The sequence below is a fragment of the Pyxicephalus adspersus genome, chromosome 7 (genome assembly GCF_032062135.1).
Source record: "Pyxicephalus adspersus chromosome 7, UCB_Pads_2.0, whole genome shotgun sequence".
Taxonomy (NCBI): Eukaryota; Metazoa; Chordata; class Amphibia; order Anura; family Pyxicephalidae; genus Pyxicephalus; species Pyxicephalus adspersus.
In genome coordinates, this window is record NC_092864.1 from 11955055 (window position 1) to 11967572 (window position 12518).

General features: G+C 38.8%; 1 long non-coding RNA gene across 1 annotated transcript in view; it reads right to left on the bottom strand.

The window, feature by feature from the left end:
• Window positions 1-592: 592 nt before the first annotated feature.
• Window positions 593-12518, bottom strand: part of LOC140335095 (uncharacterized) — an 18661-nt gene continuing 6735 nt past the window's right edge. Inside the window, exons 2-3 of the long non-coding RNA XR_011921659.1 lie at window positions 683-1113; window positions 593-651 (exon numbers count right to left, since the gene is read on the bottom strand). This is a non-coding gene — a long non-coding RNA (uncharacterized lncRNA). The remainder of the gene's footprint in view (window positions 652-682; window positions 1114-12518) is intronic.

The following is a 12518-nucleotide window of genomic DNA, read 5'->3' on the forward strand; positions in this document are numbered from 1 at the left end:
ATTCACTAAAATGTAAATAAACACAGACATCTTTAAAAATCCTTGAAATAAAAATATAATACATGATATCCTTTTTTTCAAAATCTATATCCCCAGATATAAAACGATCATCTTTCACCCCGTCATGAGTAGCCAACATCAATCATCACATGACATTCACCTGCAGTATTACCAAAGGATGAAATATCCCCGGCTTTGACCTAATAGTTCAAGGAAACCTTGAATCATAGCTGTTTGTGCTCACATTAGGGAGATTTAGGCACTTATATATCCTTATGACAGTTGTCAGATGGTCAAAAAGTGATTGGAAATCCAAAGTCTGTGCGGCTGGCACTCAGAATGGTCAATTTGGAGACTACTGTCTCTCACTTTGGAAGCATTTTCCCTAATTCCCTGTTGTGGTAATTGTCATGGGACAAAAAAGTGAAAGTTTCCAATGTGAAAGACAAAAATAAGATAAACTAGGCAGTCATTTTGATATTTTCAATTTAATTAGAAAAAGAAACAGGTTTGGGTTTAAATACACCTTAAAGTAAGGTGCACCCATGACAATGGAATCCCAAATAACGATGGCTTTGTTAAGCAGAAAGCACAGCACTCTATTCAAAACTGGGATGGAACTGAACTGGATAAGGGGGAGGAGTCACCTATCTGGCTTATTTACATATCTGTCTTGAGCTACTGAACTCAGTAAGTCAAAAGAATATATCAGTGGAATAGATAAGATGAGTCTGGAAAATATAACAAGAAAATGAGAGAGTCCCATGTTGTATATCATAAACTTTTTGCATATAAAATACACATTTAAATATGCAATATTTTAATATTACCTGGTTAAAAAAAGAATAAAATATTTTCAAAATGTTTGATTTTATTTTGTTTCCTAATATTATTTTGTATTTCTTACCATTATAAATAAAGTCTTTATATATTTAAACTGTTCACGCCTTCCCATGGAAATATTTCAGCTTTGCACCACAGGTTTACCTTATTAGCCAAGAAAACGAACCTAGCAGATTTGACCGTTTGATGACCGAAGAAACTCCACTTGAAGTAAATTTCCTTGGAGACTTTCTGCTTCGATGTTCCTCATTGTATCCATCTTGGGTCATTCTAAGGGTGGAAATATTAAAATAAAGAAATAATGATTTGGCTTTGGTGTATGGAAACTTGGAAAGGATACAAGCAGTTGGCTTTCCTCCGCTGTTAACCCTGTATTGAAGGCTCTTTGTTACATTATAACAAGCGTATAATACAGCCGGCTGCTACCAGATCTGTTCCTTTGATGTGCCTTATGACAAGGCTTTAGACAGTCGCTGCTCCTAATTAAATGGGGTGGGGTTGTGCCAAGTGGAACTTCATAATTAAAATGTGTGTATTAGCAAGATTATTATAACAAATATGCAGCACATCAAAATTCAGTAAATGCCTAACCTCGTGTAATGAGATGACAACACAGCCTCTGCTGTACTGAAATCCTAAGCAGTGTTGTCAGCCCTGCTGCACTAAAAAGATTTGCCCCCAATATTTAGGTGTATCTTTATCCATTTTTGGTGGGTTTTATATAAAATGGGGATGGAATCAAGACCATATCGGGTTTTTATTGGAATCCTTGTACCTGTGAGGAGGATGGAAGTATGGCAGCTTTTCAAACTCCTTTTTTTGGCAGTTGTTACTAGAAGTATTATCATTGGAAGATAATTTTGGATTTTCCATCAATTTCTGTACTGGTAAAAATGGACACCAAGACAAGCAGAAGAGTGTGTCCCCCCTGCCAAAAAAATGATCATTGTTAGATCAGTATTTCTCCACCAGGGTTCCTCCAGAGGTTGCAAGGGGTGCCTTGAGCAATGAGCAGTTTGAGCCTCTCAGGTCAGTTTAGGTGACACCAATGATCTTTTTGGCTATCTGTAAGGGTGACATTCTTCCCTATGGCCAGCAATGTATGAGATATTTTTTCAAGGGTTCCCCCATGTTAAAAAGAGAGAAATGCTGCATTAGAGTAATGACTGGATGGGAAACCTCTGTATTATTAAATCTTACTGATTATTAAGATGTATATTTACCTTAATTCTCTTTCTTCCATACTTCCTCCTATTCATGTGACTTGTCTTAGCAGTTGAAAATGAGTCAGCCATTACCCAACAAAAGACTAACTAAACTTCTCCTTTTTTGCCTTATTAATACCCCTCATAAATGTCTACCAACTAAATTTTTTAGCCATTTTTTTCTTGCAGAAAATTGAAAGTTTTTTTATTCCAGTGTTTCCCTTTCTGAGACCGCAGGAACAGAACTCACCGATCCTATAAAATATTGAAGCAGTTTCAGTCCTATTCTGTATTCACTAACTGAGTCAATGAACACAGTGGGTCGGCTGAATACAAGTCAATATGGTGTCGATTTTTCATGGACACGGGGATGTGGTGGAAAGGATTAGACTCTCCCTGTACCTTTTCTTGATGCTGTGCCCCACTCAGTGACATGTCTATAATACATCTGAGTGTTCTTGGCAGGGCTCTGCATTATTAACCTGAATATGATATGATTGGCGCCATGAACCATGCTACTCGTGCTTTATCGAGGGTTGAAATGAATACACAGGCTGCTGTGCTCAGAATACAATAAACTATTGGTGCTTCAATGCAAATTAAAAATGATCTGGATAATATGTCTATTGTGTTGAAAGGATGACACTAAAGTTAATGTTAAAAGCTGCAGTTTAATTATCTTATATTTTTCTTTCCTGGTTTCTCCTTCTCTCTTAATGAACTGTTCAGTGTCCTTAGTGATTTTTTAATGACCTTGACCCTGTACTGTGTAATTCCTCTTCTTGGACCAGAGCTGCAAAAATACAACCCAGGAGGAGGAGTAGACAATTTCTCTTTGTGACCATTGACCAATCAGAGGCATAGGGACATGTTCGTACAGAGAAGAAGAGATTATCTTGCTACTTTATGATGACTTGGAATTTACAGTATCCAGAGTTTTAGCCTGAGCTCAAACTTGGAACTTTGAGTTTTGCTTGTATTCTGACTTCCACTTTGTACAGTAGCTGCTCTGTTAGCTGCTGTACAATATTAAAGTTGCAATAAATGTAAAAACTGTTGATTTATGTAAAAGCTGTTGATTTTATGAAGAATTATTTCAACCTAGGCAGGGCTCATGCCATTGGGTTAATCATGAAGTCCTGGGGGGGCGGACTGGGACAGCTGTCCTTGATTGTACTCTTGCAGAATTGGCAGAAGGCAATGAAAAGATTGGGTGCAGCCCCCGTCATTGGGTTAAGTGTGGACCGCTTCGGGCAGACTGGGAAAGCTGTCCTCGATTGTCCCCTTACTGGGTGGGCTGATGGCAATGGAAAGATTAGGTGGAACTCCTGTCATTGGGTTAAGTGTGGACTGCTGGGAGCATACTGAGACAGCTGTCCTTGATTGGCCCCTTGCTGGATTGGCTGAGCAAAATAACAGTCATTCTGTCCAGATGGGCAGAACCCCTGTCATTGCACAGTGGAGAATAGTCTATGCTGGATGGAACACTATTTGGACACCATTGGAGCTACAATGGTAGGTATTAGTTAAAAAAAACAATGTTTTTTTCTTTTTTTTACTATGTTGTTTTGTTATTTGTAAGGATAATTTAACTTGTACTCTGTACTCCTGAACTCTTTCCCCAGGATGAGAGGCAGATGTCTGGGGGCCCTCCTATTAATGTAAGAGTCCAAATAGGCTCCTCACCCACAGACCCACTACACAGGGATCTTATTGTAAAGTTCAAGTTTTATCCCTAATGAAGGCTCGTGCCACTGTTACTGTGTTGAACAAATCCTGCAAGGGGATAGCCAGGGACCACCCTTACATATTTGGCTGAACAAATAAACAATGATGATGTGTTTAGTTACATGCATTAAAACAATTAAGCAAGACAGTTGTCCCCCTACTCCCACTGCTGAATGGAAGGACAGGAGCTCTTCCCGGTAGTTAGAGCTCCTGTCATTGCGTACAGCTAAATTGCAAGGGGTTTAAAATGCCTTAATGGGTGGATGCTCATCTGGAGGAGTGAACTTTGCTAGGTAGACCTTCAAAGGTAACACCCATATGTGATTTTCTGCCTTCATGATTGAAACAAAAATGAAATGTAGGTGGGATAGAGACAATAAAAAGAGGTGATGCTAAGATCTTCCTGACTTGCTGTAGCTTCTACTTCACACTGAATAGCTGGAAAGAATGCAAATTATTATTATATTAGAAAAATAATCTTTATTAAAATGAAGATTTTAGCAGAAGCAGTACCTAGTATGAACCTACTTATAACTCTGCTGCTTCTCTTTGCATTGCCCAATTAAGGGCTAAGTATTGAACAAGACCTGAATATGTTACAATACTGCCGCAGAGAAAAAGCAGGTCTCCTGACCTGTCAGACGCCTTCATCAATTTCAGAACTGGATAAACAGAAAAACTTTGGCATGTATACCAGTTCCGGTATACATATTTCATATGTGAATTTAGCTATTTGACTGGAGTTCAGTTTCAAATTTTATAGTTATCTGTATTCAAAACAAGATCATCTTGGCAGCCAAGACCTCCTTACATAACTCATGACAGTTTCATAAAGCTTTAGTTTTGTTCATTCTAGGGACAATATTACTGCTAGAAAACATATTTTATGTGATTTGCTCCTTAAATATTTGCTGTCATTGACAAACAGATGGTGTGCTAGCCAATGGTGACTCAAACTGTTAGAATTAAATAGAAGCCATTCTGCTGAAGTGTTTAGTCTTTGGCAGCCAATGTTACCAATGCAAACATAAAGAAAACGGAGACCCCTGTTTGGGCAGCCATTCAAAGCTTAAGTCCAAGCAGCCTTCTCTCCTTAAATGAATGGAATAAATCCCTCTTGTATCAAGTTTGCATCGGCACGCTCAAGCGTTAAGAGAATCGCTTGAAATGGATATAAAGATTCAGCCAAACAAAAACAGAAGGCGTTTATCCAGTTGGATGGAAGACAAAAACATTCCTGTATTTAATTTGTACAGTTCTATAAACCAGATCAGGAAATTATACAGATGATGAGATGGAATGGGAGGTTTGCACGCATAGATTTATAGGTATTTGGAACTGAAGAAAGAATGAAGATTCTGAATTACTCAAAAATATAGATGTTTGGGCTACGGGAAGTCACAAGAAGAGCCATGGGGCCAATATGGTCAACTCTGCAAACTGTTCAATAGACCGGGCTCTCTTCTTGCCTTTTTTTTCTTATATTAAAGTACATTCACTCATCTATAGTATATACCAATTATTCCATTAAAAAATATTCAATGCATCCCATTTTAAAAAAATCAAACTACGGAGTGTCCAATGTAGTGCCTTGAAGTTCTCTCCACTTATTGAACAGGGTGCAAGTAGATTTACCCACCACTAGAAAATACTTCAAAATATGCCATTCAAAAAAGATGGTCTATGGTAAATGTTCATATATTCTGCTTATTGGACCAGTTTTTTCTATTTTGTTCTAGATAGAATTGTCAAGCACACCATTAGGTGTTCAGCAGTTCATAAAGGAAAATTACTGTCCTGCCTTTTCATTTTGCTTGCCCTCATTATACAAACCCATGCACCAGTAAGATTCACACACAAATGAACTGAGTGACGGTACTTGTCAGCCGTGATTAATACCCCCGATTATGCAGTGTCACAACCAGCCAATTACGTCTTCTGTCTGCCATTTTTTCCAAAGTGTTTGACATTTACCGGTTGTCTAAGGGTAACTTCATAGTCATTGGTAAGAGATTTTCATTCCAGAAGAATATGTAGAAAATAACTGCAAGTAACTGTGATCTGAAAACTTTTTTTTTTAATTTCTAAAGGAAGTTCACAGTTGTTATCATTAGTAATCAGAGTTTTTCTGCAGAGCTGTAATGGAAGTACAAGTGTGGGGATGAATGATATGGACAACAGGAATCGCTACCATTAAGTAACCTGCAATCTGACCATACAGGGCAGAGTAACAGGTTCACTTTAGCGCCCTATTACCCTATTTGTAATATATTCACTCCATCTTTACACTATTTCCTGGTATGGGATTCATGTGGCTCATTCCTCTTCTCTTCCATGATGCACCCTTAATTGCCTAAGTAGCGAATGGAACTAATTTATGGAAGGAGTTTTTATTCCTTCATGATCTCCATGTGGTGGTCTAAAACTACACTTGGAATACATAACGTCAGTTATCCCTTTATAATGAAAACAATTCTACCTATCAAGTGGTGGTGAATGATATTCTGCACAGGGTGGGGACAATTTGGGGTCTGGAGAAGGTGAGGATTTTGGATGGACTTAGGTGAGGGCATGGAGGAGGTCAGTGTACCTCCGTTCTGAGGGTGAGTGACTTTCATCACCTGTCCTTTATATACGCGGATAAAGGACAGATGATAAGGGACAGATGATGATTCCCGGATTAATTTTTAGGGGGCTATTAACATAGAGGAGGATTTGTACTTCTTGGCGTTGCCTATGTTTTTTTGATTAGACAGTTTTCAGCATGAAATCTGACACATATATGATTGAGTTTGGAATACATACTATTTATTTTTTAATTTATATACTGTATATATTGTATTTATTATGCTTTTATTCTGTCTTTGCAAGATCTTAAATAAAATGTACATAAGGCTTCCTCCATTCACTTCTGTTTGCAAATGGTGCACCTTGGGGGGAGGAGGGGTAAACTGAGTATTTGCTGCCGGGGAAAATAAAGGTAAGATGTCACTGGAGGGCAGCAAAGGAACTATGAGCAGCTATAGGCTGCAAAAGTGAAAAGAATATAAGCAAACATGTGCAGCTGGGCAAACAAAAGTGGAATATGTTAACCTGGTAGGAGAAAAAGCAAAGTGAGTATGTACAGCTAAGGCTTGCAAGATTGGGGGAGCAAAAGTTCAGGGAGTGTATGCAGTGGGGAGCAAGCAAAGGTAAATTAGATATATGTGCAGCTTATGAAAGCAAAGGTAAAATATTAGGTATGTGCAGATGGATGGAGTAAATAAAAAATGTATGCTCAGATGGGAGCAGGGCAAAAGTCAGGTAAGAATGTGCAGCTGGGGGGAACAAAAGTAAAATAAATACATGCAGCTGCTGTAAGATAAAATGAAATCTGGATCTGGAGAAGGGGACATTTAACTGAAATTGTTGCCTATTTTTGCACTTTCAGACAAATTCAGACCCATGTCATAACAGCAACATAATTGTTAAGAGTCCACTGCCCTTCAAAGTTGTTGTTTCCTCGGAGGCTGAACTAATGAGGCGTCAGTCCATTAACCAATGGGGACCACTAGGGTGACGGCAGCTCCAGCCCTTGATGTCATGTCATGTCCTCCATTGAAATATATTATTATTAGGTTTGTATCCTGGTAGGTGACCATCTTTAATTTGCATTTGTACATTTTTTTTTCTTCTTTTGTTTATATGAGGCTGAATTAAATAGATGCTTTTAGTGCCGAAAGCGTTATCAAACTCCCAACAGTGCCACAACCCAGCCTACGCACACTCTGCCACCTAGCAATGTGTAAACATGTCATTAGCACATTAATGGGACAGACCAATTATTCTATGTGATTCTTTTTAAATCCCGACCTGATCTCAGCTCACAATCCCATCCAAGGAATACCAAGATATACAACATACAAGAGCACATTTTGTACTTAGTGACTTTAATTGAATTAAGATATACAACTGCAATCGGTCTCCATTCTGTGTCACTTTTTCACACCACTTCTTAGGCGCCTGACCTGCTTGCTCGGTAAAAAATGCGACCTTTGCATAAAACAATATTAATATTTTATTAATAATTACTGCAAAAAATGACATGACCATCACATCTTTAGGAACTTATTGGGTCTCCCTTTTTATGACCATTAATATGAAGTTGGTTCTTTTCTAAGGTTAGAAGAGCCTCCACTCCTCCATGAAGACTTTCCAGAAGATCCTGGAGGGTGCATGTGGGCATTTGTGTCCAGTTTGCCAAAAGATTATTTCTAAGAACAATACTTATGTTGGGTTGGAAGACCTGTAAAACCAATCCACCCCAAACGTGTTCAGCATGGTTGAGGTTGATATTCTGTACAGGCCATTCAAGTTTTTGCACAATAAACTCATCATGTCTTTATTGAGTTGGCTTTGTACACAAGGACACAGTCATGGTGGAACAGAACTTTCCAAATTCTGACACAAGTTTCGAAGTGCACAACAGTCTAAAACAATGTTTCTAAACCAGGTTCTGTGAAACCATGGGGTTCCTCCAAAGGTTGCTGGGGGTTCCTTGAGCAATTAGTACCTCTCCGGTCAGTTTATGTGACACCAATGATCTTTTTGGCTATCTGTAAGGCTGACATTCTTCCCAATGGCCAGCAATTGAAGAGGAATTCTTCCTATTGACCACCACACTAATATACTGTGAGCTGTGGATAAAGTAATTATTAGGTATGAGGGAGAATGCACTAGTCTCCCCATCCAAAACTCTAGTGCTCTCTGATTGGATTTTTCTTTCCTCAGCCAATCAGAGAGCACTGGAGGTTTTGAATGGGGGGACTTGTCCCCATTTAACCTCCAGTGCCAGAGATCACACACTGACAGGAGGATTCCCAGGGCTGCATTCATTCATGATTCATGATTTCCTGGAACTTCCAATGGGTCAGTGAAATTGGTTCGCCGAAATTTTGCAGACCCATCGGAAATTCAAGGAAATTTTCAGGAGACTACCAGAGGCATTTTCGCTCATACCTAATAATTACTTTATCCACAGCTCACAGTATATTAGTGTGGTGGTCACAGCTGCGGCTGCATTCATTGATCAGCATGGCCCGCGGGACTTTTTTTTTTCCTTTTTTTTAAGGAAAATTCTATTTCGATCAGCGAATTTACAGCGGTCATTCTTGCTTACAATTTTAGTAAACGAGAATGGACGAAATTCGCCGCGAGATTGAGTTTAAAAATCTTTCTCGTTCATCCCTAGTAATTATAGAAGGGGTCACTGAAGACCAGAAAGTTATTTCAAGGGTTCCTCCATGTTAAAGAGGTCCAACCACACTGGTCCTTCATATCTTGGTATGCTGTCGCATCAACAAAACCCTTCACTGGATGCTCCTGAACTCAATAATCTGGTGTGGTCCCCACACATACTGTAGGTGTCTACTTTTACATAAGTTTACACAATTTTTTTTACATAATTTTACATGGTCAGGTGTTTATTTTTGGCCATGCATTACATATATGGTATCCTAGCTTCTTGTGATAAAAACTGTATTATATTTATTTTATTATATTATATATATTGTCAGCGAGTCACCTTTTTCTTGGCCGGTCAGATGTATGCTGTGCATTTGGTACAAAGTAGAGGCCAACTGCAGTTGTATATTTTAATTAAATTCAACTCATTAAATATAAAATGTGCTCGGGTTTTTGAACAAAAAAGAAAAGTATGCGTCGTATTTCTCGGGTATTCCTGGCGGGATTGTGCAATGTGCTCAGGTCAGGATTTAACAAGAACCACATGAAATAATGGGTCAGTCTGTCTCATTAATGTGGAATCAATACATTTACAGAATGTGAGGTGGTAGAGGGCACTGAGGCTGGGTTGTGCCGCCGGTGAAAGTGTGATAGGAAGTAGATGGTGATTCTGGACGATGCCTAAAGATCGCTCAGTCCTTCTGGAGCAAATAAAGGAATAATCGGGGGGAGGGGGATAATTAATATTAGATATCTGTAAACGTTACACTGATGCATTATTATAATGCATGTGTTTTTTATTCTAAATCTTTGCTAATATTGTGTATTTTATTTAGGAAAAAAGTATATAGATAGCGAGAAAAAGTAAAGACAAACAGATCCGACTTTTTTGTATTCCCCATTACGAGTCATAATATATGCCAAACAAGAACATCTCCGACAATACTTACAAAAGTTGCGAACAAAAATAAGTTTGTTTTTTTCTTTAGATGAGTAATTGTTTTCATGTTGTGCCAGCCTTAGTAAGCAACATAATTAAAATAAATGCTAAGGATGACACCAGTGAAGTATATTTAGGATTTGCATTTACCATGTCGTTAAATACTGAATCAGATTGCAAAGGAGCTTTAGCAGAAGAGAGCTTAAGCCATAATGAGAACGTGTTCATACATTTCTAAAACAAACCATTGCTTAAAGTAACCTTTAAAGTGTTCATTGCAACAACAAGCGTCTTATAAAATTTTATGTGTATGTCATTTTTTATCGCCATTGACCTGTGAAGGTTTCTTCTTGTGTAGACATTCAAAAGCCATTGGACTGTTGTTGGGTGTCGCCATCTTGCTATTAGTTGTCAAATGTTTTCAATCCATTCCAAGCTTGCTAGATCACTCAGGTTCTCCAAGGCTGCATTGGTATAACTACAGATCTATGAGCTCCCATGAAGAATTTGTACCTGCCCCCCTCCATAGCAAATGTGCACTGGGGCAGATTAATTTCTAGTTACAAATCAATGGGTCCCATTGCTAATTCTCACCTGACAAAAATCTGACCTGATAGAAATCTCCCCCTAGCCACTCTCTTTTCTCTTCTAATGACCTACTAATGACTTCCTCACTCATAACCTTATCACACACACGGCTCCAAGACTTTTCTAAAGCTGCCCTGACTCTCTGGAATGGTCTTCCCTGTCCTATTCGGCTTGCTCCTGCTTTCTGTTCATTTAAAAGAGCTCTCAAAACCTCTTTTCAAACTCACCTACTTGCCTCTTAAACCTTCACCACTCACTCACCATTCCATATTTCCCTCCTATTGTGTACAACTCTCTCCAACATCTTAGATAGTAATTTCTTCTGGGCAGGGTCCCTTTCTCCTCCTGTGTCACTGTCTGTATCTGTCTGTATCCCCTATTTATTGTACAGCGCTGCGTAATATGTTGGCGCTTTATAAATACTTATAAATAAATAGTTTATTAATAATATTCAGGAGTCCCACCTTGTATTAGGATTACCTGTTTACATCACAGTTCTCCCATCACAATCCCCCTACCTGCGTGGTCAGACATTGGTCATGGAGATGGCCCCTACATGCTCTCTGGAATAACTCGCCCAATCTGTATTGAGAACCCTTCAACCCTTGTTCTTTCACCAAAATTTTGGATCTGTACAAAATTTGTAATAATTATAGCTGATCCATTCTAAAAAATATTAGAACCCAAGCTGCCAGGTGTAATGTTTTCATACTTTTTGATTGATTGCACCCAAAACAAGTATGCTTAGTGGTGCATAACTTGACTGATTGCAGGTCGTTGCCCACATACCAACACTGATACCCCATATGGTGAAAAGTCCAGGACTACAACCCTGTTGATGATTGAACAGATTCGTTATTATACCAAATCTTCTAAGAAGAGTTTCCAATTACTACAACCAATATGGCATCCTATTTTACCTGCAGACAGCCCTTTCCCCAGGCGTGAGCTGGACGGCTTCTAATACTGTGGGAGAGCTCATTATATTCAAAAATATTTTTACATATAAACTACTACCAGGTCTTATTTTACAAACACGGCATGTAATTGCCAAATAGATATTACATCTTCTCTTTCCATCTCTTTTCCCTGCCCCACAGGAGATGTCGCTGTTGACAGAACGTCTTCCACATCAGGAAAGGAGAGAAAAATGCTAGATGTGGGAAATTTTCTATGTGGCTATAATTATTACTAAGTATTTTTATAGCACCAACATAATACATAGCGTATGGGGGGCAGAACAATTGATTGGCCTCTAGTGTTCCTCTACCAGCGTTGGTTATACTGAAGGGAGAATAACATAAAAAAAAAATTACACTAGGCATTTTTTTATTAAATAAGTACAAATGTAAAAAGAAATGCTATGATTTATTTTGAATGCATCCAATCACAGGCTGGAGGAGGGACAAGACCTGCAAATGTTACTGACCTACTGCATAGAAAGACGAGGTCTTCTCCCCAGCCAAATCTTAGGACTGGATAAACATCAATACAATTCCTTCGACAGGTTTAATAGAATAGTCTGTAGGGAATCTGTCACATATGGTGAAATAGCATTATATTCTACTTGACTGTCCATGCAGAAATTGCTGTTTTCCCTACTTCTACAATATTGAAGGATGTTATGCCAACGTGTATTCAGCAGTGTTATGTAACTCCGGATTATAGGTATGATCACAGTGTTCAGAGAGATGATGGTGTTGACATTTTCAATTAAATCACGCTAAATATTGTTTGTGAAGCTCACTGGGAAGGCATTCCAAACCCATTTAAACTTCAGTGCCAAGCTGAAGGCAACGTTATTATAACACTGGATAGGAGAAAATAGGAGGCCCCATATGCACAGCATTCCAGCTCCTTGCACCTCTCCCTAAATTAGCAGGGGCCCCCTTCTCCTGCTCTCTGAACCTCTGCCAAACATAGCAGGGTCCCCCTTCTCCTGCTCCCTGCACCTCTGCCTAAATTAGCAGGGCCCCCTTCTCCTGCTCCCT